At 33.1% G+C, this 24,082-nt stretch overlaps 1 long non-coding RNA gene across 1 annotated transcript in view; it reads left to right on the top strand.

Annotated features, from left to right (window-relative positions):
* LOC126734605 (uncharacterized) overlaps positions 1–24,082 on the top strand; it is a 159,601-nt gene that overhangs the window by 70,813 nt on the left and 64,706 nt on the right. The gene's annotated exons all lie outside the window — the stretch shown is intronic.

Here is a 24,082-nt window from a genome sequence, read left to right as displayed (position 1 = left end):
AACCTTTTCATACTCTGCACATGGATTGTTTGAGGCCATTGCCGATTTTCACTAATGATTTTAAGCACATATTAGTAATTGTAGATGCTTTTACCAAGTACTGCATTATAATGCCGATGAAAACCGTAACCACTACCGAGTCCCGAGAAAAGCTACAACATATTTTATGTTATCAATCGCTCTATTGATGGCATTATGCCGACTCAAGGATTAAGCTGACTGAACGAAAAATGAAGAACCGTGGGACGGGAGAGAAACGCGGGCACTTGAGACTCGGCGGGCTCTGACGATACATTTTTATTACGGTCAACATTAGATGTTGTTATAATGTTTATTTTAATATTATTCATTTAGTTTAACTCTTTGTTCGTTTCGTTTAAGGACCATTAAAGTTTAAAGTAAAGAGTGTGGTTGTTATTACTAACATCAGAAAGTGGGATTTTGGTGTCCGGTTAAATACTGATTAAACGTGTTACATCTGTGTTTGTGATGCCAAGAGAATCCTGCCCTTTATCTACTCCTGACAGGATGTCACCTCCACCTGGCGTGCGAAATATAGAACGCCTACCTGCTGCTGAAGATCATGCGCATTTACGAAGTTATACACCCCCATTGACCCTCCTATAACTCCACAACTTGTGGCTGTACAAACCCACCATGGGCAGGATGGTAGTGAGCTAAGTACCCAGAGTTTTAATACTTTTAGTAATGCTTTGCTTCAGGGGATCGAAAGAATGGTTAATAATAGAAGTGAACCTAAGTTTTTAGGGTTAACAACCGGTAATAACATTATTAGTGAATTCGACCCCTTGAAACATGATTTGAATCACTGGCTACAGTCCGTAGATGAGTATTCTTCAATGTACGGCTGGCCTGATATGGTGATTACTCATTTGGCGCTAAGTAAACTGCGAGGGCCGGCAGAAATTTGGTATAGAGGGCTGCCGTCTCGAATTTTTACTTGGTCCGAATGGAAAAGTTTACTTTTAAAGCATTTTAAGCCTACCAGAGATTTACATAAACTTATAAAGGAAATGATTTCTTTTAATTATGGTAAAACGCAGCAGAGTCTTTATTCATATACATTTGAAAAACTAACATTAATCAATAAAATGGGGTTAAATATTTCTGACTCTGATAAGGTAAATTTAATACTGGGAGGAATCGGTAACGAACAAATAAGGTTTTCTGTGGAAACAGCAGGAATTACCGATCCTGCCATATTGGCGCGTCATTTAAAAATGATCGATGATCAAAACAAATCACTCGACCAAGATATGCAAAATTTCACAGGGGTTAGTTATAATTTAGGCGACGAAGGCCCATCGACTGGTCAGCAAAATTTTGGTAGCATTAAAAATCGATTAAAATGTTATAATTGTAAAGCTAGGGGCCATTATAAAAACCAATGTCCATCTAAATACGCTACAGGTAAAGCACTAGCCCCTTATCAGAAAAACTATAAACAAGTTAATTTTACTAAAACCAGCTCGGGCTCAACAATGAATACTTTTATAAAAACCATTTTAATCGAAAATGTCTCAATAAAATGTTTTATTAACTTCGGCAGCGAATGTTCTTTAATTCATCAAAATATGGTAAATAAACTTAATCTTAAAACATTTACTCTCAATAAGCCTATTCATATTTCCACGATATCCGATAATACGTTGGAACTTAATCGTTATGTGACGGTAAAAGTAAACATTGACGATGTTCAGCGGAACATTTCTTTGTACGTTGTGAATAAAAATATTGCGAACGCCGATATTCTTGTGGGTCAAAACTTTACCGAATTGAGTGACGTTTGTTATGAGAAACTTAATGGGGTTTTACGCTTTATTTCGAACACGGCTTCAACTGTTCAACTTGATAATAAAAACGTTAAAATTGGTATTAAAGATAATTTTGCGACAGAAGCGGTTTTGAAGTTATTAAATTCTTATACAGGGTTATTTGCACGAAGCGCTTTTGATGTCGGAACTTGCGATGAGGTCATGCACATAAAACTGAAATCTGATCAGCCAGTGATGTTTAGACCAAGACGTTATTCCGAAGCAGAGCGGGACGTTATCAGAAATATTATAAACGATTTATTAGAAAACAAAATTATAAGAGAATCGACCTCACCTTATTCGAGTCAGGTTTTATTAGTTGCCAAAAAGGGAGGTGAGTCACGTCTTTGTGTTGATTATCGGGCGCTAAATAAATTAACAGAATTCGACAGGTATCCGATTCCTTTGATAGAAGAGCAAATAGATCGATTAGCAGGTTATAAATATTTTTGTAGCCTTGACTTAGCTTCGGGATATTATCAAATTCCGATGAGTCCAGAATCAATTCCCAAAACGGCTTTTATCACGCAGGACGGTCACTACGAGTTTTTAAAAGTGCCGTTTGGACTTACAAACGCTCCATCGGTTTTTCAACGAGTGATTAATAAAATTCTTGGTAATTTGAGATTTTCAAAAGTGTTGGTTTACTTGGATGATATTTTAATTCCAGGAAAAACCGTTGAAGAAGCCATGGAGACACTTAAAATCGTTCTGGACCTTATCAGTAAAAATAATCTTAAACTTAAATTGTCAAAGTGCTCCTTCTTGCAAACGAATATACAATTTTTAGGATATGAGATTTCGGACTCTACTATTAAACCCAATCATGAAAAAACGTTAGCGGTTGAAAAGTTTCCGATTCCCACAAATATTCATCAGGTGCGACAATACCTGGGTCTTACGGGATATTTTCGAAAATTTATTACACATTACGCTGAAAAATCAAAACCTTTAACGGAACTTTTGCATAAAGATAAACAGTGGAAATGGGAAACTTCTCAACAAGAGTCATTTGATATTTTGAAGCAATTGTTGGTAAACAAACCTGTTCTTAATATTTTTGATAAAAATTTAGAGTGTCGGTTATACACGGATGCTAGTCGAATTGGTATCGCAGGTTGTCTGATGCAAGTTAAAAATAATAAAGAACACACAGTGGCATATTTTAGTAAACAGACTTCTCCCGCGGAGCAAAAATACCATTCATATGTTTTGGAGGCATTAGCAATTGTTGAATCGGTAAAAAGATTTAGACAATATCTAGTAGGTAGACCTTTCATAATTGTCACTGATTGCTCGGCGGTTGTTAGTACCTTCAAAAAGTCAGAATTAAATGCAAAAATAGGACGCTGGGTGTTAGAGTTAAGTGAATATCAATATGAAATTAAACATCGCTCTGGTCAACAAATGAGACACGTGGATGCCCTCAGCAGAAACCCAGTTAAACAGGAAAATAATAATTGCGATACTCTCGAAGTCAGTATTAATACAATAGTAATAACGGAAGGAGATTGGTTACGCACTGCCCAAGAAAACGATGATAAAATACGGGATATTAAAAATATTTTAGAAACGGGAAATTTCGAAAAACAAAAACACATTTTTAATGAATACGAATTAAAAGGTGAAAAAGTTTATAAAATAACCCCTTTTGGTTCACGGTGGGTTGTCCCAAAGAAAGCAAGGTTTCAAATTGTCCGGTTAAACCACGATGATGTTGGCCATTTTGCAGGGGAGAAAACATTTGAATTAATATCACAAAAATACTGGTTTCCTCATATGCGGCGTTTTATTAATAAATATATAAAGAACTGTTTAAATTGTTTATATTTTAAAACTACTGGAAATAGAAAACCGGGCTATCTCCATCCAATTCCAAAAATACCTCGCCCCTTTCATACTTTGCATATCGACCATTTAGGCCCCTTTATAAAATCAAAAAGCGGTAACACTCAAGTACTTGTTATTATAGATGCGTATACGAAATTTATATTTATATATTCTGTACCCAGTACAAGAACTAAATTCGTTGTTAGCGCCTTGGAAGAAATCATAAAAGTTTTTGGGGCCCCTTGTCGTATTATTAGCGATCGAGGCAAAGCATTTACGTCTCACAAATTTAAACAATTTTGTAAATCACGCGGTATATCTCACTACTTAAATGCCGTTGGTTTGCCACGTGGGAATGGACAAGTGGAGCGGTACATACGGACGATTATTGACTCCCTGTCAACAATGGGTGCCAATGGTGATGATGACGAGTGGGACCAGAATATTTTAAATATTCAATTAGGGTTAAATGGCAGCATAAATAAAGCCCTAAATGCCAGTCCTAGTGAAGTTTTGTTTGGTTTCCGTGTTTCGGGTCAGGTAGCTTATAACCCGCCTGAATTAAGTAGCTATGTAGATGTTACAGCTCTTCGTAGTCAAATCGTTGCGGATACGGAAAATTATCAGACACGACAAAAACAACGATTTGATCAAAAGAGATGTTCACCCGTAACGTACAAATTGGGTGACTTGGTACTATTGAAAATAACCTCCTTTCCGGCTACAGGTAGTAGTCGTAAATTATTGCCAAAGTGGAAAGGTCCTTTCAGAGTATCGAAGATTCTGGGCAATGATCGTTATGAAGTAAGAGAAATTCCAGGAATGCATCGATCTCAGAATCCCTATGTCGGGGTTACTGCGACTGAAAACCTAAAACCCTGGAATAAATTATAAATTGTTCATTTAAGGTACGCATCCAATTCTTGAATCATCTTTTCTTTTGTTGAGTTAGAGTGTGGTAATTCTATCTTCGGGAGTAGGTTAAAAGCCGGTACTCCGAGTGGCAGTAGCGCTCAGACGAAGCATAAGAATACCCAGATTACTCAGAAGTGCTCACAAAAGAGAACTTTTAATAGTTATTCTGCTATGTAGAGTGTGGTGTTTCTATCTTGGAAGTAGGGTTCGACCTGGTACTTCGAGTAATAGTAATTACTCAGACAAGATAAAATACCCAGATTACTCAGATTTACATGGTAGAATGATAAATTAACTACCCTGTCTGAAAAAAAAAAAAAAAAAAAAAAAAAAAAAAAAAAAATTACACTACAAGTTGGTTAAAGTTATGTGGTTTCTTCCAGAGTCAGCCGAGTAGACGACTGATCTGGTTCAGCAGAGTGAGGACACTCTAAGAGGACAGGAAGGGCCGAATGTTATCAATCGCTCTATTGATGGCATTATGCCGACTCAAGGATTAAGCTGACTGAACGAAAAATGAAGAACCGTGGGACGGGAGAGAAACGCGGGCACTTGAGACTCGGCGGGCTCTGACGATACATTTTTATTACGGTCAACATTAGATGTTGTTATAATGTTTATTTTAATATTATTCATTTAGTTTAACTCTTTGTTCGTTTCGTTTAAGGACCATTAAAGTTTAAAGTAAAGAGTGTGGTTGTTATTACTAACATTTAGCTTTGTTTGGAACTCCTAAGCGGATTGTCATGGATGTTGTAACTTCTTTTAGGAACACGACGTTTCCAAAATGTCTAGACCAGTGGAAGATCGAATATTATTTTGTGACACCTGACGTACACAGGGGAAATGGTCAAGTAGAAGGCTATATGCGTACCATAAAAAATATTTTGAGAATTGAGACTAAGAATAAATCAGAATGCCGGAGTGGGTTATGGAAAATCTAGCTTGTTTTACATTCGACTATGAAAAAGTAAACGGTGCGACTCCATTGCAAGTACTGTTGGGAATTCAGAGTTCTACTCCACTTATCCAAGTATTACTCAAAAGTGTGTCTAAGGATTCAACTCAGTTCAATTTTACAGGCAAAGAGTAGCTGAAAAGCTGTCTGCCATAGGTGACTTCGACGATGTAAACAGGAAAAGGCGGCATCATTTGGAGTACTCTAGTGGTGATTTTGTACTGATGCATCGTGACTCACAAATACATATAAGTAAAAGTGACTATGAGTTCCTTGAACCCTACAAGATGGTTAAATGTCTGGAAAACGGACGCTACAACGTCAAGAAAGTTAGCACCAACATAATCGCTAAGGCAACCAAAGAACAGCTACGACCATGGCCAGTCCAATGGTTCTTGACATGATGAAGGTTCTAGAGTTCTTAAAGTCAAGTATGGACTCAGAAGAAGTTACAGGTTGGTGAATTTTGAAACTGTCACATATTGTGGTGGTATCAGCAAGAAATAGTTTGTACGATTTTGTGTTGGTCTCTACTCCGTTTGTGTTAGGGCCAGGTAAAGGCTGTGGTATTTACATGTTTCGCTTAAAATTTATTTTGGTCTCTACTCCGTTTGTGATAGAGCCAGGTAAAGGCTGTGGTCTTTACATGTTTAGCTTAAAATTTATTTTGGTCCCTACTCCGTTAGTGATAGAGCCAGATTAAGGCTGTGGTCTTTGCATGTTTAGAGTAAAATTTATTTTGGCCTCTACTCCGTTGGTGGTAGAGCCAGGTAAAGGCTATACTTAGCTAGGCTTACATGTTACTTACAAATGTCGAAAAGGCTGCGGCATATTCAGAAAAAAAAATTTGCTTTACAGATTTGTCTTTAAGCGAAAGGGGCGAAAACGTGAAGAGGCTCAAAGATGTCTAATTTTGTTCTAAGAAATTGGCATTATTTTTCAGTGAGGGCTACCAGATTGGTCTACACTGTGCGTTAGTAGGGCCTGTCTTGGAATACTGCTCAGTTGTGTGGTCACCATACTTTCAAAATCACACAGTTTCCTTGGAATCTGTTCAACATAAATTCTAGAGTATGTGCTTTTAGAAAGGATATTAAAATGGAGAACCATAATTACAGTGTGATGGAACAACGGTTAAGCTTGTTTTCACTTAGTGCTCGCAGACAGATATTTGGCATACTATTTATGTTGTATGACACTAGCCAATATTCTATATTCCCTTTCATAGAACCTTGTATGGTGTAAATAATTTTATTAATAGGAATTTGACTTTGATAAATAATCTTGATATTGATGTATTTAATTTAGTTGTTAATGATTTAATTAGATAATATTTATAGGACTTATGTACCAGGTTACCTTTAGTAGGATTTATAATTTTTGTTTTCCCATTAGTATATTTATTTATAATTTTTTATTATTTAGTTTTTGGTATTTACATTTTTAGAATGTTATTAATTAGTAAATAAATTAATAAACGCAAACAAAATTTCATGAATCTCTTTTTTCGTGACAAATTAAAAGAAAAAATAACGGTAATATTAAAAAGATTACTATTATATTAGTAATTTTTGCTTTGGCAGTTCTTATTATATTCTCATGACGTCATGTCATTTAACTTAAATTACTGAAAAAATAATTATTAATTAGGATCCGAAAGATGTAGGGGTAGATTAGTGTGTTTTTTGTTGTTGCAATAAGCTTTTAGAATATTTAGGGCATCTGAAGTTTTACGAGGATTGTTTTGAGCTGAAATAAAACTTAAATATTATGTAATATAATAATAATAATAATATTAATTAAATAATTTTTCTCCTAATAGCCGCAACAGTTAAATTGCGAAGATTTTTGTAAGTTAAACAGTTATCATTACTTTTGAATTGTTTATACTTTGTAAAGCTCTATCTCTATCATGCATTAGCATTTTCACATTACCTGTCAATCAATCATCTGATTTTAACTTTGTAACCTTTCTGATTTTTACTGGTGCATCATGTTTATCGAATATTTAAATAATAAAAGAATTATCAATATTACTTTTTCATTTATATTTTCTGTATGAAAAATTTCAAAACAATCTAGATGAAATAGTTCACTCTTAAAATATAAAGGGTTAAAATAACGAAAGCAATGATATGAAATTATTTTAGACAGAGCTTTTAATTTAGACATTGGTTGAGGCATTGACTCACCAAATCAAAGTGTATAGTCGGAAATAGTATCAGCATTCAAGGATCAAATAATAAAAAGAAATCGATAGAATTGTTATAAAAGCATTTTTTGACATATTCAGTTGTTTTCTGTCACTTTCAGTTTAACCGGAAGTGACACTAACTTTCTTATTTTAAATGGAACATTTGGTATATTATTACGTATTTCGATAAAAAATAATATTCTGATGATAATGATACTGCATTTGCTGCTTTTTGTTTTATACACATAGAAAAAATCCTTTTTTTTTATTTTAAAATACGGTACCATGAATGCGTGGAAAGTTTCAATTTTTAATCAAGTAATCGCGGAAAAATAATTTTTGCTCCATTTTATGATTTAAATCTTTTACACGTCTATTTAAAATATCCAAACCATTAGTTTTGGCATTTACTTTATTTTTTTAAATAGCACAATATTGGGAACAACCACTTTTGAAATGCGGTTTATTTTTCCCAATAATTTGATATGATTATTTTTCAAATCAGTTGATAAATAAGCCCATAACAAGAAAAAAATTAAGTCATATAACAAACTTTATTTTCTTGACTAAGAGGCTGCGTTTTGATGCGTTCTTGAGTTATTTTTCAATTGACATAATACATAACTTCTTGTCAAGTTCAATAAAATTATTATTTGTTATTCAAATAAATTTGTCATAGTTTTTGAAAGAATTTCAATGTTTACTAATATTTGAAATGTTTGCTGACTGTATTTCTGAAAAACTGATTAAAAGTAATATAACACAATTATTTTTCCGTGAATACTTGATTAAAAATTAAAATTTCCAATGCATTTATGACACTTATTTTAAAACATTTTAAATTTTAAAATAAGTGGCTCGAGACTTCATCTGGGTGCCTTTCTGCATCAGATTATCAACTTTTCTGCCGGGAATACGAAATTAGATAGTATTTTTGTTACAAGGTCAACACTTCACAGTAGTAATATCAAACATAAATATTTGTACAATTTTCCTAAACTTCAAAGTTTATTTTTTCAAAAATCTTTTGCTTTTACATAAATTTCTTTTTTGAACCAGTTGCCAGTAGAGTTTAGAGGTTTTAATGTTTTAAAGTTTATGTATTAGCTTAAAATAAGTTATAATTAGCTTAATGCTTTTCGTGAGTCAGAGAAACTAATGAACATTAACTGCTATCATCGTTTCTTTATTACATATATTTATGTCTCCTGCAGTTTTAAACTACAATATATATATCTTTTCTGGTAAATATTCTAAACTATTTGTAATTTAATGTGTACCATCTTTCTGTTATCACCGCACTTAATATGATTATCTTTGTAAATATTAAGGCTAATGTTGGTTTGAGAATTTTGAAAGTGGTTTTGTTTTATAAATTGTTACAATTCTTAAGGCGCTCACGTGTTATATGGAAACCAATTTTATCTTATAGTGCGATGGTTAAGTATAAAATCAAAATTTGCTACACTTTGCCATATTGATATTTTTTAGTGTTACTTAATAAACGCCAGGTTTATTTATACATTTACTTATTTAAAAAATCATTATCCACTATTAAAAACTAAAATTCCTATGGTTCCTAACCTTCTTAGGGTTTCCAGATACTGTGTTAAATATCCTAGCTAACACTTCTGGGACAATGGAAAATTTCACAAATCAGTTTCAAGGTCATTCCTATCCAAAAAGCTGAAAGTGTTGAATATCCATCGAAGTTTAGACCCATCTTTTTTAAATAAGACTTTGCTTCAGAAGCTTTAGCATTATGGCATTAGAATAATGCTGTTGTCATAGTTCCGCCCTTATCTTAGGAATCGTCGATAGCGGGTTATTGTGAGCTCTAAATGCTCGGATTATAGAGATCTGTTGTAAAGTATTATTTAAACGTCCGTCCATGGACCTTTACTATTTCTCCTTTAAATTGTAATAAAATTCAGGAACATATGTCTACACTTATTCTACGAACACTCCTTTATACGAAGCATATACCTATATTAACAACTTCAAAACTCTAACCTGACTGTCATTTAATTGTTTCCAAGGTAAACAATAAAATTAATTAAAATGTCACGAAACCGGATCCTTTTTCATAGGATAATTTAGAAATGTTTAGAATTTTGCACATTGTTTTTGCATCCAGAGAATACTGACAGCCAAAGCAATCAAATATACAAATTCTAGAAAAGATAAAATATTAGGATTTGCAAGAATATAACCTTAAAAACCTAAATTAAGGCCCAAATGACGCCCTCAAACAAGATCAATTACTTAAAAACTAGACACTATAGGTGAAAAGAAATTAAAAACTTAATATTAAAACTCTACATATACTTAACAACAAAATTAGAGCAAAACAGTACAAAAAATATGAGCATAATTAAAATATTTACATTTTCATAGGACAGCTTTCCTCTTAAGTATGATCATCTCGATTTATTAATAACATTCATTAATAAGATGCTAGCCGGACGATCTTTACAATTTTTATTTTCGTTGTCGGACGTCGTTGCATCTGGTACAAAATGTCATTGTTTTTGGGGACCACGTGAAATGGACCTTTTTAATCCTTCTGGAGCTTTAGTGACCAGCCCTTCGTCATCGGTGGATTATATAACCAGACTCTGTGCCCAGGATTAAAACCTATAGAATTCGCCTTTATGTCATTACATGATTTCATTATGTTACTTTATAAATGCAGATTATCCCTTGCCTCTTTATGGACGATTTGTAAACGCTGTTGTAAAAAAAACGCTGATGCTCGACGTACGCCTTAAGGTTTTCAGCCTTATTGGGTTGCCCAGTAATACTGTTTAAATGCAAACGAAGTCCATTACCAAATACAACTTTTTCCGAGCTTTTTTCCAGTAGATTCAAGCATAAAAGAACGATATGCCAATAAAAATGGTACTAAATAGGTATCCCAGTTGATTTGCTTAGAGTTTACTACAATTCTCAAATAAGTTTTAAATGTGGCATTAAATCTTTCAACCATTCCTTTAAATTAAGTATATAGGCAAGTTGTGCGGGTCTTAAGGATTTTCAATAACTAACATATTTGTTGAAACATTTCTGACTCAAAGTTCATGTCTTGGTTTGATTATATCTCTCTGGGGACATCAAATCAATCGGCATATTCAGTTCTGAAATAGTAGTTCAGCTAATATGGTTGCTTCTTGGTTTAAAATGCTTACTTAAGTAATCGATAGCAATAAGAGCATGTTGATTTCTGGAGATGCTAGTAGGAAAAGGTCCTGCTACGTCTATGGTAATTTAAACAAGATACTATATCATTTATCTTCTGATCCGGGTTCTGGGACCCTTGCTTGATGCCTATTGCTTTTACCAAGATCTTACCAAGATCTTACAAACTCTAAAATATTTTCCGCCAACTCTTCAGCTTCAAGAACTTCTGGAAATCTTTTTGAGGAAAATCTGTCAGATATGTGTTTTCTTTTTACCATCTACGACTTCTTATCTTGTATGTGATTAAAAATTTTAAATTTCTGAAAGAACAAACGAATTTCATTGAGCCCATTAAGCTTTTATTTCTGAAGATTTGTCAGAAATATCTTTCTGTTCTCGCTTTGAAGAATTTAGTTCATGAATAAGGCCAAATACTGGATCATCACACTGATCCTGGATTATACTGCATCCCAGTCTTCACGACTATTAATGCCACTATGATGATAAAGTAAAAATCTCTGGCTGTTATTCAATTCCTTTTAAAAAAATTATGACATGTTTCTATACAAGGACGTCTAAATAAAAGATCGGCATTTTAATGATGTTCGCCTATGTTCCATTATAAAGTGATACTCTTGTAGCCGTTAAAGCCACCTTGATAATTGTCTTGAGGGTTTTTGAACTAAAGGAGCTAGTTCAGAGAAGCATGGTCAGTCCTAATAATGAATCGTTGCCATACAAATATTTATCGAAATGTTTAATAGCTTTTACTGCTGCCAAGTTCTCGTCTGATAACACAATAGTTTCTTTATAGCTTTGGTAGCATTTTACTGAAATAAGGTATCACTTGGTCACCGTGTTCATATTTTTGGGTAAGGGCAGTTCTAATTGCTTGCATCTGTATCCCAAATTAGTCAAGTATTAAATTTGTTCAGGAATCGATCGGATACTTTAAATTTGAAGATGTGCTCAGGGCTCTTTTTAGCCGTTGAAAAGTTTTTTCGCAGTCTGCTGCTCAACTAACTATCATTTTATCCTTTCTGAAATATATTACAAATATCCTTTAATATGCACAAAGAATCAAGAAGCTTCTAAACTAGTGTTTATTAGTATGCTGTGGACTATTTTCAATTGCTTCGACTTTATCTGGATCAGGTTGACTTCATGTGCTGATATAATATGGCCGGGGTATTGAACCTCTTTTTAAAATAAGCAACATTTCTTTAGAACTTAATTTTAGGTTAGGCTCTCGGAGTTGAAAAAATACTTCTAGAATATTCTTTAAATGATATGACAATGTGATCTAGATAAATCAAGCATGATTTCCAAGTCGTTCTAGGTAACACAGTTTCGAGCGTTGAAATCTATTGTGAACCTAATAGCGTCAATACTTGGTAAGCGATAACTGTATTTTTTTTATAAGTAGAACTGGAGATATTCAAGGACTCTGGGATGGTTCTATCACTCTTTATGCCCTCTTTTCTTGAAGCATTAAGGAAACTTTACCTTGCCTAGCTATTTAAATCCTTTAATGTACTTATTTTATTGAAGCATGTTGTATTGATGTACCAAATCTATACTTCATTTCTATACTTCAGGTCATTATCGTTTAAGGAAAACACATCTTAAATTCCTTTAAGAACACTTCGTAATTTACTATACAGATCTATGGTCAAAAGGTTTTGTGAACAAACAGGAAAAGATCTGCCTGACTGACGAATTCTATTAGCATTCTTCATACTTAAGAGCATACACCAATGTTTTCTCCTTATTTCCCTTTCCCCTTTTAAGATTCCGAAGCAGTAAATTCCTTTTGGGTTGAAAACGTCTTTGCTGGAAGAATTTCTTATATCCTCAAACTAATTTAAGTAGGTACTGCATGCTTCTTTGCCGGCAAATGTTGGTAAATTCAGTTTCATCATTATTTGCAATTCAGGATCGTGATGAAGAGGGACGTGCTTAACTTTCATCTCTAGGTCTTGGATCGTTTTTTGTAATTGCTTCAGTTCCTTCTCAACTGTTCTTCGTGCTTTAAAGTTAGTCGTTTATTGCTTTTTTATGATTCATCTCCAGATCTTCTCTAAGTAGTAAATTTCATTCTTCTTTAGGTCGGATTTAACTGTCTCTAATAAATCTTCCTGGTTCTTCTTATACTCTCGTTCTTCTTATTCTTCCCTCTATTTACCAGCTCGATCTTTTTCTTTGCGATCTCGTTCCTCTTATTCTTTTCTATGTTTACGGTCTCTTTCCTCTTGTTCTTTTCTATGTCTACGGTCTCTTTCCTCTTGTTCTATTTTCTGTTCGTCAAACTCCCTTAATAGCAGCTTCATTAATTTCTCGGTCTCCCTCTTGGCCCGACTTCTTGTTAAACGCATCCACTAAAATGGGGTTCCAAATATCCTTTATTTCTGATACCAATTGTAACAAAATTCAGGTACACACTTATTCCAAGAATACTCTTTTGTGTCAGGAACACACTTTTATTAAAACCGTCAAAAACTATAACCTCACTCGCGTTTACTGCTATTTAATTATTTTTAAGATAGGCAACAAATAGCTATTTATGAATCAAGGGCATTGTAAGGACGATAATGCCCGGAAGGTGGAAATAGTAGGTTTCCGCCTGATGGGCATTAGAGTCTAACAATGCCCGTGATGCATATAATGCTTTATGTTTTACCTAAAAATTAATTTTTATGAACAAAAATAATTTTAATATTAATTAAAAAATAGGGTCTACCTGTACAGGTAGGTATACATGTACATACCTACCTACAGAAATTTATCAAGTGACTTGCAGTGATTGTTTAAGTTTGACTTTGATGTTTCTGTCAGTTAGTCAGTTGGCATTTTTTATTTAAATATTTGCTTAAAATAGAAGAAATTCCACAAAATATAAGAGAAAAGGCCATAAAAGTGACCGAAAATCTTTTGCCAGTTAAATCAAGGCAACAGTATGATCGGTAGTATGGCATATTTGGTATTTGGATAGATGTCAACGCAATTGTTCAAATAACCGAAACCGTTCTAATGGTATATTTTCAGGAACTGGTAAGTTATGAATTTTATTTTAATAGGTACATATGTTTAACAAATTTTAATATTTTTAGTCAATACAGTCCGAACTCTCTCTGGACCAAGTATTCTACCCTAAGGTCTACGTTAATGGTCTATATAAAATATAGACATCTCGCAATACCATCGTCTCACATCTTTTTTAAAAGTTAAGTCGAAAGGATATGTCCCGAAGAAGTCTAAAGTTTTGGAAGGAGAACAAATAATAAAATTTATTAAGAAGGCTCCTGATGATATCTACTTGGTACACAGAGTCATATTGGTAATGGGTGTTTTTGGAGGTTTAAGACGAGATGAGTTGGTCAAAATGACCATTGATGATATTGAAGATAGAGGAACGGTCTTGGTTATAAAGGTACCAGCAACTAAAACTTCAACTTCAAAAAGTTTTACTATCATTGAAGAAGATTTAGGCGCTTTAAATTTAATAAAAAACTTTATTTCCAAAATAAAAATTACAATTTTGAAATGTCCCGGAAAATGTAGCTGATCCCACTATAGAATAGTCGGTGTTTTTTGTGATGGTAGAGGTGGCAGCACTAACGCTATTTTGTAAAGTTTGTAAATTGTCCATTAAAATTATTTTTGTATAAAATGGATGTTTATTCTTTATTATGAGAGAAATAAAATTGAATAAGCAATAAAATTTCCGGGCATTATCATAATGCCCGCTTATAATGCCCTAGGTGTGATAGCAGGTATTATTGCTACCATAACATATTCCGTTTCTAAGGTATTATAAATCAATAATAGATAGGTAAAACATAAACTAATTAAAACTGATTAAAATGTCACGAAACGCCATTCTTAAGAAATGCCTCTTAAAGATCTATGAAATAATTAAGAAATATTTAGAATTTTAGTAGATTGTTTTTGCCGATGGAGACCAATAATTTCAAAAGAATACTGACAACCAAAGCAAGCAAGTATACAAAATCTAGAAATTATAAAATACAGGGATACGATCAAATCATTACAAAAATCATGAGAATAATAATTAACGTATTTAGATTTTTCTAAAAATATCAATGACCTGACAAATCTACTGTATTTACTCCTGACACTACGATTCTCTGGCATTGTCCTGATAGTAAGTCCGTTCTTATAACTTTAACTATAGATCATTTGGTGACTAAACAGTGGGTCGACTTAAACCTTTTTTCTCTTAGTGTCCATAAAATTAAAGTTTTGCGTTATGAGGAAATTAAGAAAGATGTCACCCCCGGCGGGTTCACAAGTTGCCCAAAACACTGCAGGAATATTTTTTGGGATCAGCATTGAGGCATTTTAAATTTTAATACTTACATTAAGGAGCTACCAGGAAGATTCTCATCTAGGTGTTATGCAGTAGACTTATATATGAGGAACCTGGATTTGAGGCAAAGAGATCGGTAAACTATGCTCTCATGACATCCCGGCTTCATTTGGGGTAATGGAAGTGGTTACTTGCTACAATTACTTTTTGTGATACAGAAACGCGCCATAAAATATATACATGAAACAAAAATATGAAACAATAAAAGATCCTCACGATTTGCTTATACAGTGCGGCTCTTAATTCTGTTCCCCTCTCTTACCTCTTACTACCTCCGCATTTTGAATGCGTGTGTATAAAAATTTAAAATTTTTATATACACGCATTCAAAAGAGAAGAGTGGGAGGGGACAATTAAGAGCCGCACTGTATATATTGGAAATATATTGTCTTATTTATTAAAATTGTAACTTAAATGTTTAATTTCAAAATTATGAAACATGACTTCAGATTAATTTTCAAATTAAAAAAATAAATTTTTTATATACACGCATTCGAAAGATAAGAGGGGGGGAGACAATTAAGAGCCGCACTGTATATATTGAAAATATTGTGTATTATTTATGAATATCGTAACTTTAGTGGTTAATTTCCAAGCTGTGAAACGCAACTTCAGACCTATTTTCACTTATATATATGCCTATATGTAGTCTAATTAAAAAGGTAATAATCTTTGAAGGGCTCAAAATCTATAACCATCTCCCTCATCTCATAAAAAAATTATAATCCCTGGGCATATGTAAGATTAACTTAGAAAGAATGCTGAATAACAAAGTCTATCATAGTCTGGATGAATCTTGATTTTTTATCGCTCTTCTTTGTGATTGTAACTTCTTTAAATTTTTTTGCTGTTCTTATTACTTTTCAGTGGCAGATGTTACACATAGGGTAAAAGGAGGAGATGTGGACCACATTTAAAAAAATTAAACGTGTTTTTTTAATAAACAAAATTAGAAAAAATATATATAACATAACATAACATTGGAATTTCTTTTGGTATAATTAGGAATTAAAAATATATATTCTAGGCACTAAAAAATATACATAATTACATGTATGCCATTGGTCCATCTATCCTGCTCCTTTCTTTTTTTTGGTGGCTACAGTCTTTCCACACTTATTGCAAAGGTTAACGAAGCCAGAACAAGTTTCATGTAACCAACGTTTACAAATGAGACATTGCAGCCATTCGTCTTTTTTAGACGTTTGGTTATAGTCCTCCTTGCATCCGAAACATTCATTTTCTAAATCACTAATTCACCGTTTTCTTCACCATTGGAGCTGTCATCAAGAGTAACGTCATCTTCAGACACTGAAGATTCACTCACCTTACTTTTTAATTTTCTTACTTTACGTTCTTTTTGAGTTGTGCATCTTTCTTATTTTTTATAAATTCCTTAGCTGTTATCTCTCCGGATATTTTTTTACGAACTTTTTTCACTGCTGCAGATAAAACAGGTACAGGCGTTACTTCATCAAGAGCCTTTCCGGGAGTTATATCTTCATCAGGTACTGATGACTTGTTAGGGTTGATGGGTAAGGCTTTTAGATTTTTAATTCCGGAGGAGCCTGGTTGAGGAGACTCAGCTCTAACTGATAAGTTATCCGTCTGGACCGTCTGTAATGTTTCTGTTTCAGGACTTTCAAGGGGTGTCTGTGTTAAAAAAGCATATTCCGGGATAATTAACGGATTAAATGGATAAATCCCAGTGAGTTTAAATGCAGAGGCCGCATTTTGAACAGTTGCTGAGTTTCCCCGTGCTCGACCTAACAGCTTACCAAATTGAAGACGATTAAGGACCCTGTTTGGGTTATTTTGAACCATAAAACGGCATTCAGCGTAGAAGTTGCTTTTAAGAGATTTAGAAGGTGCGATCAAGAGGCTGCAGGTAGTGAGTGGTATGCGATGGTAAACAAAACAAACTTATATCATTTTGCTCAGCAAATTCTAGTAGGTCCAGGTTGGTCGTATGGGACGTGTGGCCATCTACTATTAGTAAAGTTTTACCCGAGGGCTTTCTTGGTAGAAAATGTGTTCGTAACCGTTCTAAAAAAATCTCGCTATTAACGTAGGCAGATTTTTTCGACATTCTAATTTTAGAACCCGGTGACATACCTTAATGCCAGTCTTCTTTTTCATTTTTTCCTTTGAAAATACAATATGGGGGAATAAAGGTGCCTTCTGCGCTACAACATGTTATGACACTAATTGTCTCACTCACCCTTTTCCCCAGGGCTTACGCTTGGAACACATTTTAATCCTTTTTCGGCTAGTACCTGACCAGCCCTAGTGTTCAGCTGTAATCCTGTTTCGTCTGTATTGAATATATGCCCGGGCTTATCATAAAAATTGCGTTCAGTCATAATTCTCTGTAGACCCGAAAAGTAAATTAACGGTTTCTCTTGACATTCCCAAAGCTCGGATTTTCTGATTGAAATTTCAGGACTTCGCTTTAAAAACAGTTCTAACCATTTTTGGCCAGCTTTACCTAAAAAAGAAAATAATAAATTAGAATAAAAAGAATAAATAGAATTAAAAGTTGTTTTTGGGATCCCAAATGCTTTCGCGGCTTCGTTAATGCCCATACCGCCATTCTTCACTGCTCACCTAATTCATCACCTAATGCTCTAGCCGTCCAAGAACCTCCTTTAGGAGCGTTTTGTTTTCGGATGTATTTATTGGGCATAATCCTAAAACAAAATAGGCTGGTCCAAAAATCTCATCCATTATTCTCTAAGAGACCAACATACAAAATTGACGAAAAACAAAGAAAAACGCAAAGTCACGGTGTCACAACATGTAATTAAACGGGCTACACGTATTTCTTGTTGGGCTACTTCTGTTTCTCAGGGAGGTGACCAACTTTAAAAGTATTTATTCGACTAAGAATTCTGTTGATCTAACCAACAGTTTGAAAAATCTTATTATCCCTCATGGTTCTAAACTTATTTCCTTAGATGTAAAAAATCTTTTTCCCAGCATCCCTCCCAAAGATTGTTTAAAGTTAGTGAGAACTCTCCTATTAAAAACATCTCTTAGTCGTGGAGTCATTGAGGGTCTTTTAGACTTACTCGATATAGTGATCAACCAAAATTTTTTCCAGTTTGACAATAAAATTTTCAGGCAGGTCTCAGGTTTGGCTATGGGTTCTTGTCTTTCCCCTCTGCTAAGCGAGATTTTTATGAGTCATCTAGAAAGAGAAATAGTTGAGGGTAGGTTTAGAGATTGCCTCACGATATATAAGAGGTATGTGGATGACATTTTTATAATCTGGAATGGCAGGGAGGAAGACCTACCAAATTTTCTTAGTTTCGTAAATTCCTTACACCCTAACATTTCATTCACAATCGAAGAAGAAAAAGATGGTTGTTTGTATTTTCTTGACCTTCTAGTTAAGAAATGCAACAATAAACTTATTTTTGAAATATATCGTAAGCCCACTACTACCGATAATGTAATTCAGTACTCTTCAAATTCTCCCTATTCATATAAATTTGCCTCCTTTAATTAATTTTTCTATAGATTGTTTAATATTTCCTTGTCCAAAGAAGCTTTCGCTAAAGAATTGAATATTATAAAACATATTGCTCTCAACAACGGATTTCCCCTTCATTTAATAGACAAAGTTTATTACAAATTTTTAAATAAATATAAATTGACCTACAATATTGTTCATAATAACGACTCAATAAGTTCCTTTAGTTCCTTGACCTTTTTTGTTTCTATCTCCGTAAATTTAGTAAGATTTTTTATATCCCTAAATGTAAAAATCGCGTTTAAGACAGTCAATAATTTAAAGAACCAATTGGTCAGTAGAAGGCAGGCATCCTTTCTAAATCGGGAGTTTACTTTTTAAAATGTGACGATTGCAACGCAGTATACATTGGCCAGTCTGGAAGAAAAATCTCTACACGCATTAAAGAACTCTACACGCATTAAAGTAGCGCTTTTTGAAAAATGTAAAAATACTAATGTCAGTGATACCAAATCAGCATTTGCGAATCATTTGCTGGCCTCTACTTATAATTTTTCTCCGGGGGTGGGAGCCGAAATGCTTCATGAATGCCCTAAAGGTAAGAAGCTTGACCTTCTGGAGAAAATGGAAATTACAAAAGCTAAAAAGAGTCCTATTCTCGTGTGTTTAAATGACGTGTTTAGTTTTGAACCTAATTTAATTTTTAACAATTTAATTTAGCTAAGTATCGTTTAACATTTTTCTTGTAGTCACTTTCTTCAATTTACATTGGTTAACGTGTTAAGTTGTTTTAGAATTAGGTCCGTATAGCCGATAGGTTTTACACTTATACTATATAACCTTGTTGTACCGGGTTCAATTCTCGTTGAGTCTATGTTGTTGCGTTCCACTTTTTATTTTTTATTTTTTGCTTTGTACAATTATAACCTTAAAATTATTGTTTATTTATGTACTGTGAAGTGTGTGGATGGCTTCTAAAGGTTTTTTATTGTTTTATGTAAATTTTTAGTTTTGTTTAAGTAGTATTTTTATTTTAGGCCTGATGATACTCTAACTAGAGCGAAACACGTATAGCCCGTTTAATTACATGTTGTGAGACCGTGACTTTGTGTTTTTCTTTGTTTTTCGTCAAAATAGGCTGCTTCAACTCTCCTACACTCAAGTGGGCCATCTATCCTCCTATTTGAGGATAGATGGACCAGTGTCTAGCTTCTAAAATATGCCAATTAGAGCTACGATTGGTGCTCTCCAGTACACCTTGTATATCTTGTATATCTAAACACTAATCCAACAAAAATCGGTTAAACTTACCTGATTTAAAAAAAAAATAAGATTCTCAAAACTGATATAAAATTTTTGCACGTGGTGATTTTAACTATCGTAAATAACATTCGCAAAGGTGCGTTATAATGCGTTCCAGTCGCCGTCTCAAAGGCAACTGACAACTGACGCTAAGAAACAGAACGGGACAGGTAAGTCTTGCCCTGTTGCCAAACCTTGCCGGATATTTTGGGTGGACCGTCTACCCTCCTGGTCCACCTCCCATCCTTTTACCCTATACATATTTTTATTATTATTTTTATTGCCGGTTATTTTATTAAATTTAATTTACGTTTATAGTATATTACGTAATATAGATTTACCTATTATCTGGATTATAATGACAGGAAGAACTTGGTTCTGTAGCTACTCGAGTTTTTTGTCTATTTAACGTTCCATCAATAAAAAACAGCTCTAAGATATAGACACTTAAAATATCGTAAAACATGTTTATTTCTATTTGCCTTTTCTATCATGGTTTTAAAAAATTTTCTTATTGGCTAGTATCTTCTGGAAATATCTCCTGAGCTTTGGAGTATTTGAAACATTTATACCCATGCTTTTCCAAATATCGGTAATAATTTTATGGTGCGTACCCAGTTCCTCTTTTACTTAATCGTGTTGAATCTAGGGGACTACCAACCATTTTTTCCGGTCGCCCTTGCTCCATGACGCTTTTGATAGAAGAGCTTGCAGTTTAGTGTAGCATTCTAATAATTAAATGTGTATGTTATTAATATCTGCCATTATAGTATTAATAGATTCTGTTTTTGTTATCCAATCAGAGTCTTTTCATAGTTTTTTTCTTATTCAACTTAAATATAAGTATAAAAATTTTATTAAGCTTAAGGACCTACTTAGAAAAAACGTGTTTTTACCTTATCGGCTTAGACACAATAATTCATGATTTATTACAGATTACTATACTTACAGAAGGATTACCTATACTTACAGTAGTAATAAAAAAAATCTTTACCGTTTTATGCGATATATGAAGAAAAAGGGGTATGTAGACGTGCGGTAAAGGTAAAATACGAGCGAAATAAGTATTGAAATATATGTTGCTTGCTTGCTGATTTAATGGCTTCTGCTCCGAGTTGCTGCAATTTGTCAAATGAGTAGGAAAAGCCGTCGGATATGTACCCGGTTCTCCAAATCGATAGCTCTCACAATTCTTGAGTATGCAGAATACTTAATTAATTGCACGGTAGCGTTTCGATTACGATGCATCATCCAGCTTCATTGTCGGTGTAAACAGAGGCAGCTACTACCCGGTAGGTCTAGGAAAAGGATCTAATAATTATCTATAAAGTATAGGAAATGAGAAAGAACAACCACGTGTTGACTGGGTGAACGGTGACCTAAAAGTCAGGAATTTACATTAAATATAGCAAAATACGGTTGGTGGTCAGATCAGAAATTTACGAGCAATATTTTATGTTTTATATAGTGCATTCAAAAAATATAATACAGTAATATCTTTTGAATGCACTTAATGGCAAATGACAACTGAGGGTATTTTGGTTTTTTTTAATAGGGTATTTTGTTCTAAAGTCGAAAGGGAACAGAAGTAAAAGATCTTTGAAAATTTGGCATTCTATGCTGTGACACTCTAACATTAAATAGATTTAATAATCTAGTTTTATGAGTTACTTATTGTGTTGGATATTGTTGAAAAAACAATTTTCCAAAAGAATTTTTGAAAAATTGTTTTTTATTAATATATATTCCATGAAACCTTTTTCAGTTGCTAAATTTTGATTGTTATAAATAATGTTTGCACAATCATATAAACTTTTTACCACATCTTTCTTTACCATAAATGGATAATTAGAATTAAGATATCTATTAGTATGAGTTCGTTTACAATAAATTCTAGTTTCAAAAATTTCAAAATCTATTTTAATTAAAAATGAAGAAAAAGAAGCTGACCATCTGACCATCAGCCTCCTTTTCGAGAGTAAATTTTATAGTAGATACTTTGAAAGTAATGTAATTTAAAAAGTTATTAAGGTCTATTTTATTTTTAGCGATATATTGAACAAATATCATCAATATATCGCCACCATATTTTGTGATTTTGAGATTAAAAATTTTACACAAATATATTGCTTAAAATTGGTGAAACAGGAGAACCCATAGCCATACCAAGATTTTGTTGATGAAATTCATTATTATACTGGAAGTAAGTAGTTCTTCCACAATCGGCTAAAAGTTATAAAATTGATAATAGTGTTGCACGTTCTGAAAAATTATTATCATTCTCTAATTTATTTTAACAATATATGAAGTTTTGTCAACTCAAACATTAGTAAAAAAACTTACAACATCAAAAGTTCTACCAAAAGGTAATCAGGCTTAAAAGAAATTGTAGAAAGTTTTTGTAAAAAGTGTTGGGGATTTTTAGAATCAGAATTATTAGTGTATGGAGAAAAAATATTTAAAAGATATTTTGTAAGGGAGTAATTGTAATAATCAACATTTAACTGAAAAAGATTTTATTAAAAATGTCAAACAAAACAAAACAATTAAGCCAACCAGTTCTTACAACAAATTTTATTCTAATAACATCAAAAGAATTGCTAAGAAATTTAACATAAGAACTATTTTTAAATCACAAAAAAAATTACAATATCTATTAACAAAAGCAAAACCTTTAAATGAAAGTTAACTTAAATAGTAAATTTTACATAGGCGAAACCTGTAGGCCATTACCAAAAAGAATTAATAAACATAAATGTTGTATAAAACACAATGATTTTCAAAAATCCAAAGTTACACAACATGCATTCGACAATAACCATAGAATAAACTGCTTCTTCAATTTTAACAAAGGAACCAATTTCAAAAATACGTAAATTAAAGAAACGAGCATTTACATTTATATATTTATATGAAGATAAATGCATAGATACTTACACTACTATACGGCTGATTTTAATAATACAGGTAGCAAAGCATTCCTAAAATTATTTTATAATTTAAATAGTTATTTATGTAAGTGTGTAATTATTCTTTTTGTTGAAATTTGTTAATTCCCATAAATATATAAAACATTTAAAAAAATAAAAAATGCCAAATTTATTTTTTTTTATTTATCTATTTAAAGTACCTATAGTTAGCTTATTTTAAAGAGAACAGATATCATTTAAAAAGGGCAATATTTAACAAAAAACACTACATAAGGGGTAAGCTGCTGATCAGCAATCATTTAGAGGCGACATTTAGAGTGAAAGATTTATAACTTGAGTCCAAACAGTTTTTTTACTTACTTAGTGAAATAATAAAGATTCAGTGTATATGTATAATACTACAACACATAAACGTTAAAGAGATCAAAATAGAAAGTCACTAACCTTTTTGTCATCACAAAATACCTTATCGGCTTCTTCACATAGAGATCCTTTTTCAAAGGGCTAAATCCGTGCTGCCATTCCTCGGGAGTAAAAATTGGAAAATTCTCTGGAGTATCAATACGAATATCCGGCCCAAAGGACCAGAAATAGAGGGGTAGGGTTTTCCTGAATCCCCAACATCTAAGGGGAGCGCAACACTTAATGTTACACCACGTAGAACCGCGTAACTGATTCTACTATTGACTTCGAAGGACCACAACCATAGGTTGAATTTTATACCAGGAAAGGCAAAAGTTACATTAAAACGCACATAAGGGTTACTTTTTTAAATCCCTTTAATATTGTAAAATAGAATTTGTTTTTTACACATCACTACTTTAAATGCATAATACTTCACACTTATTTACCCAACAGTTACATTTAAGGGTACAACAATACTAAAATTACTTCCACTTTTAACAATACTTGGAGTACAAAAAAAAACTGCTAGTAAAAAAGCTAATACTTAACTTTTACTATTTTTAGAAATTCCGGGAAATATTTTTTATACAGAGATCGAACGAATCGACAATGTGAGAGATGAACAGCTACTAAAGACTTTCTTCGTGCCTGGAGCTGCTTACGTAATC

Source organism: Anthonomus grandis, chromosome 3, assembly GCF_022605725.1.
Source record: "Anthonomus grandis grandis chromosome 3, icAntGran1.3, whole genome shotgun sequence".
NCBI classification, from domain to species: domain Eukaryota; kingdom Metazoa; phylum Arthropoda; class Insecta; order Coleoptera; family Curculionidae; genus Anthonomus; species Anthonomus grandis.
The sequence above is the reverse complement of the archived record's forward strand: the minus strand, read 5'-3'. Positions and strand labels throughout refer to the sequence as shown.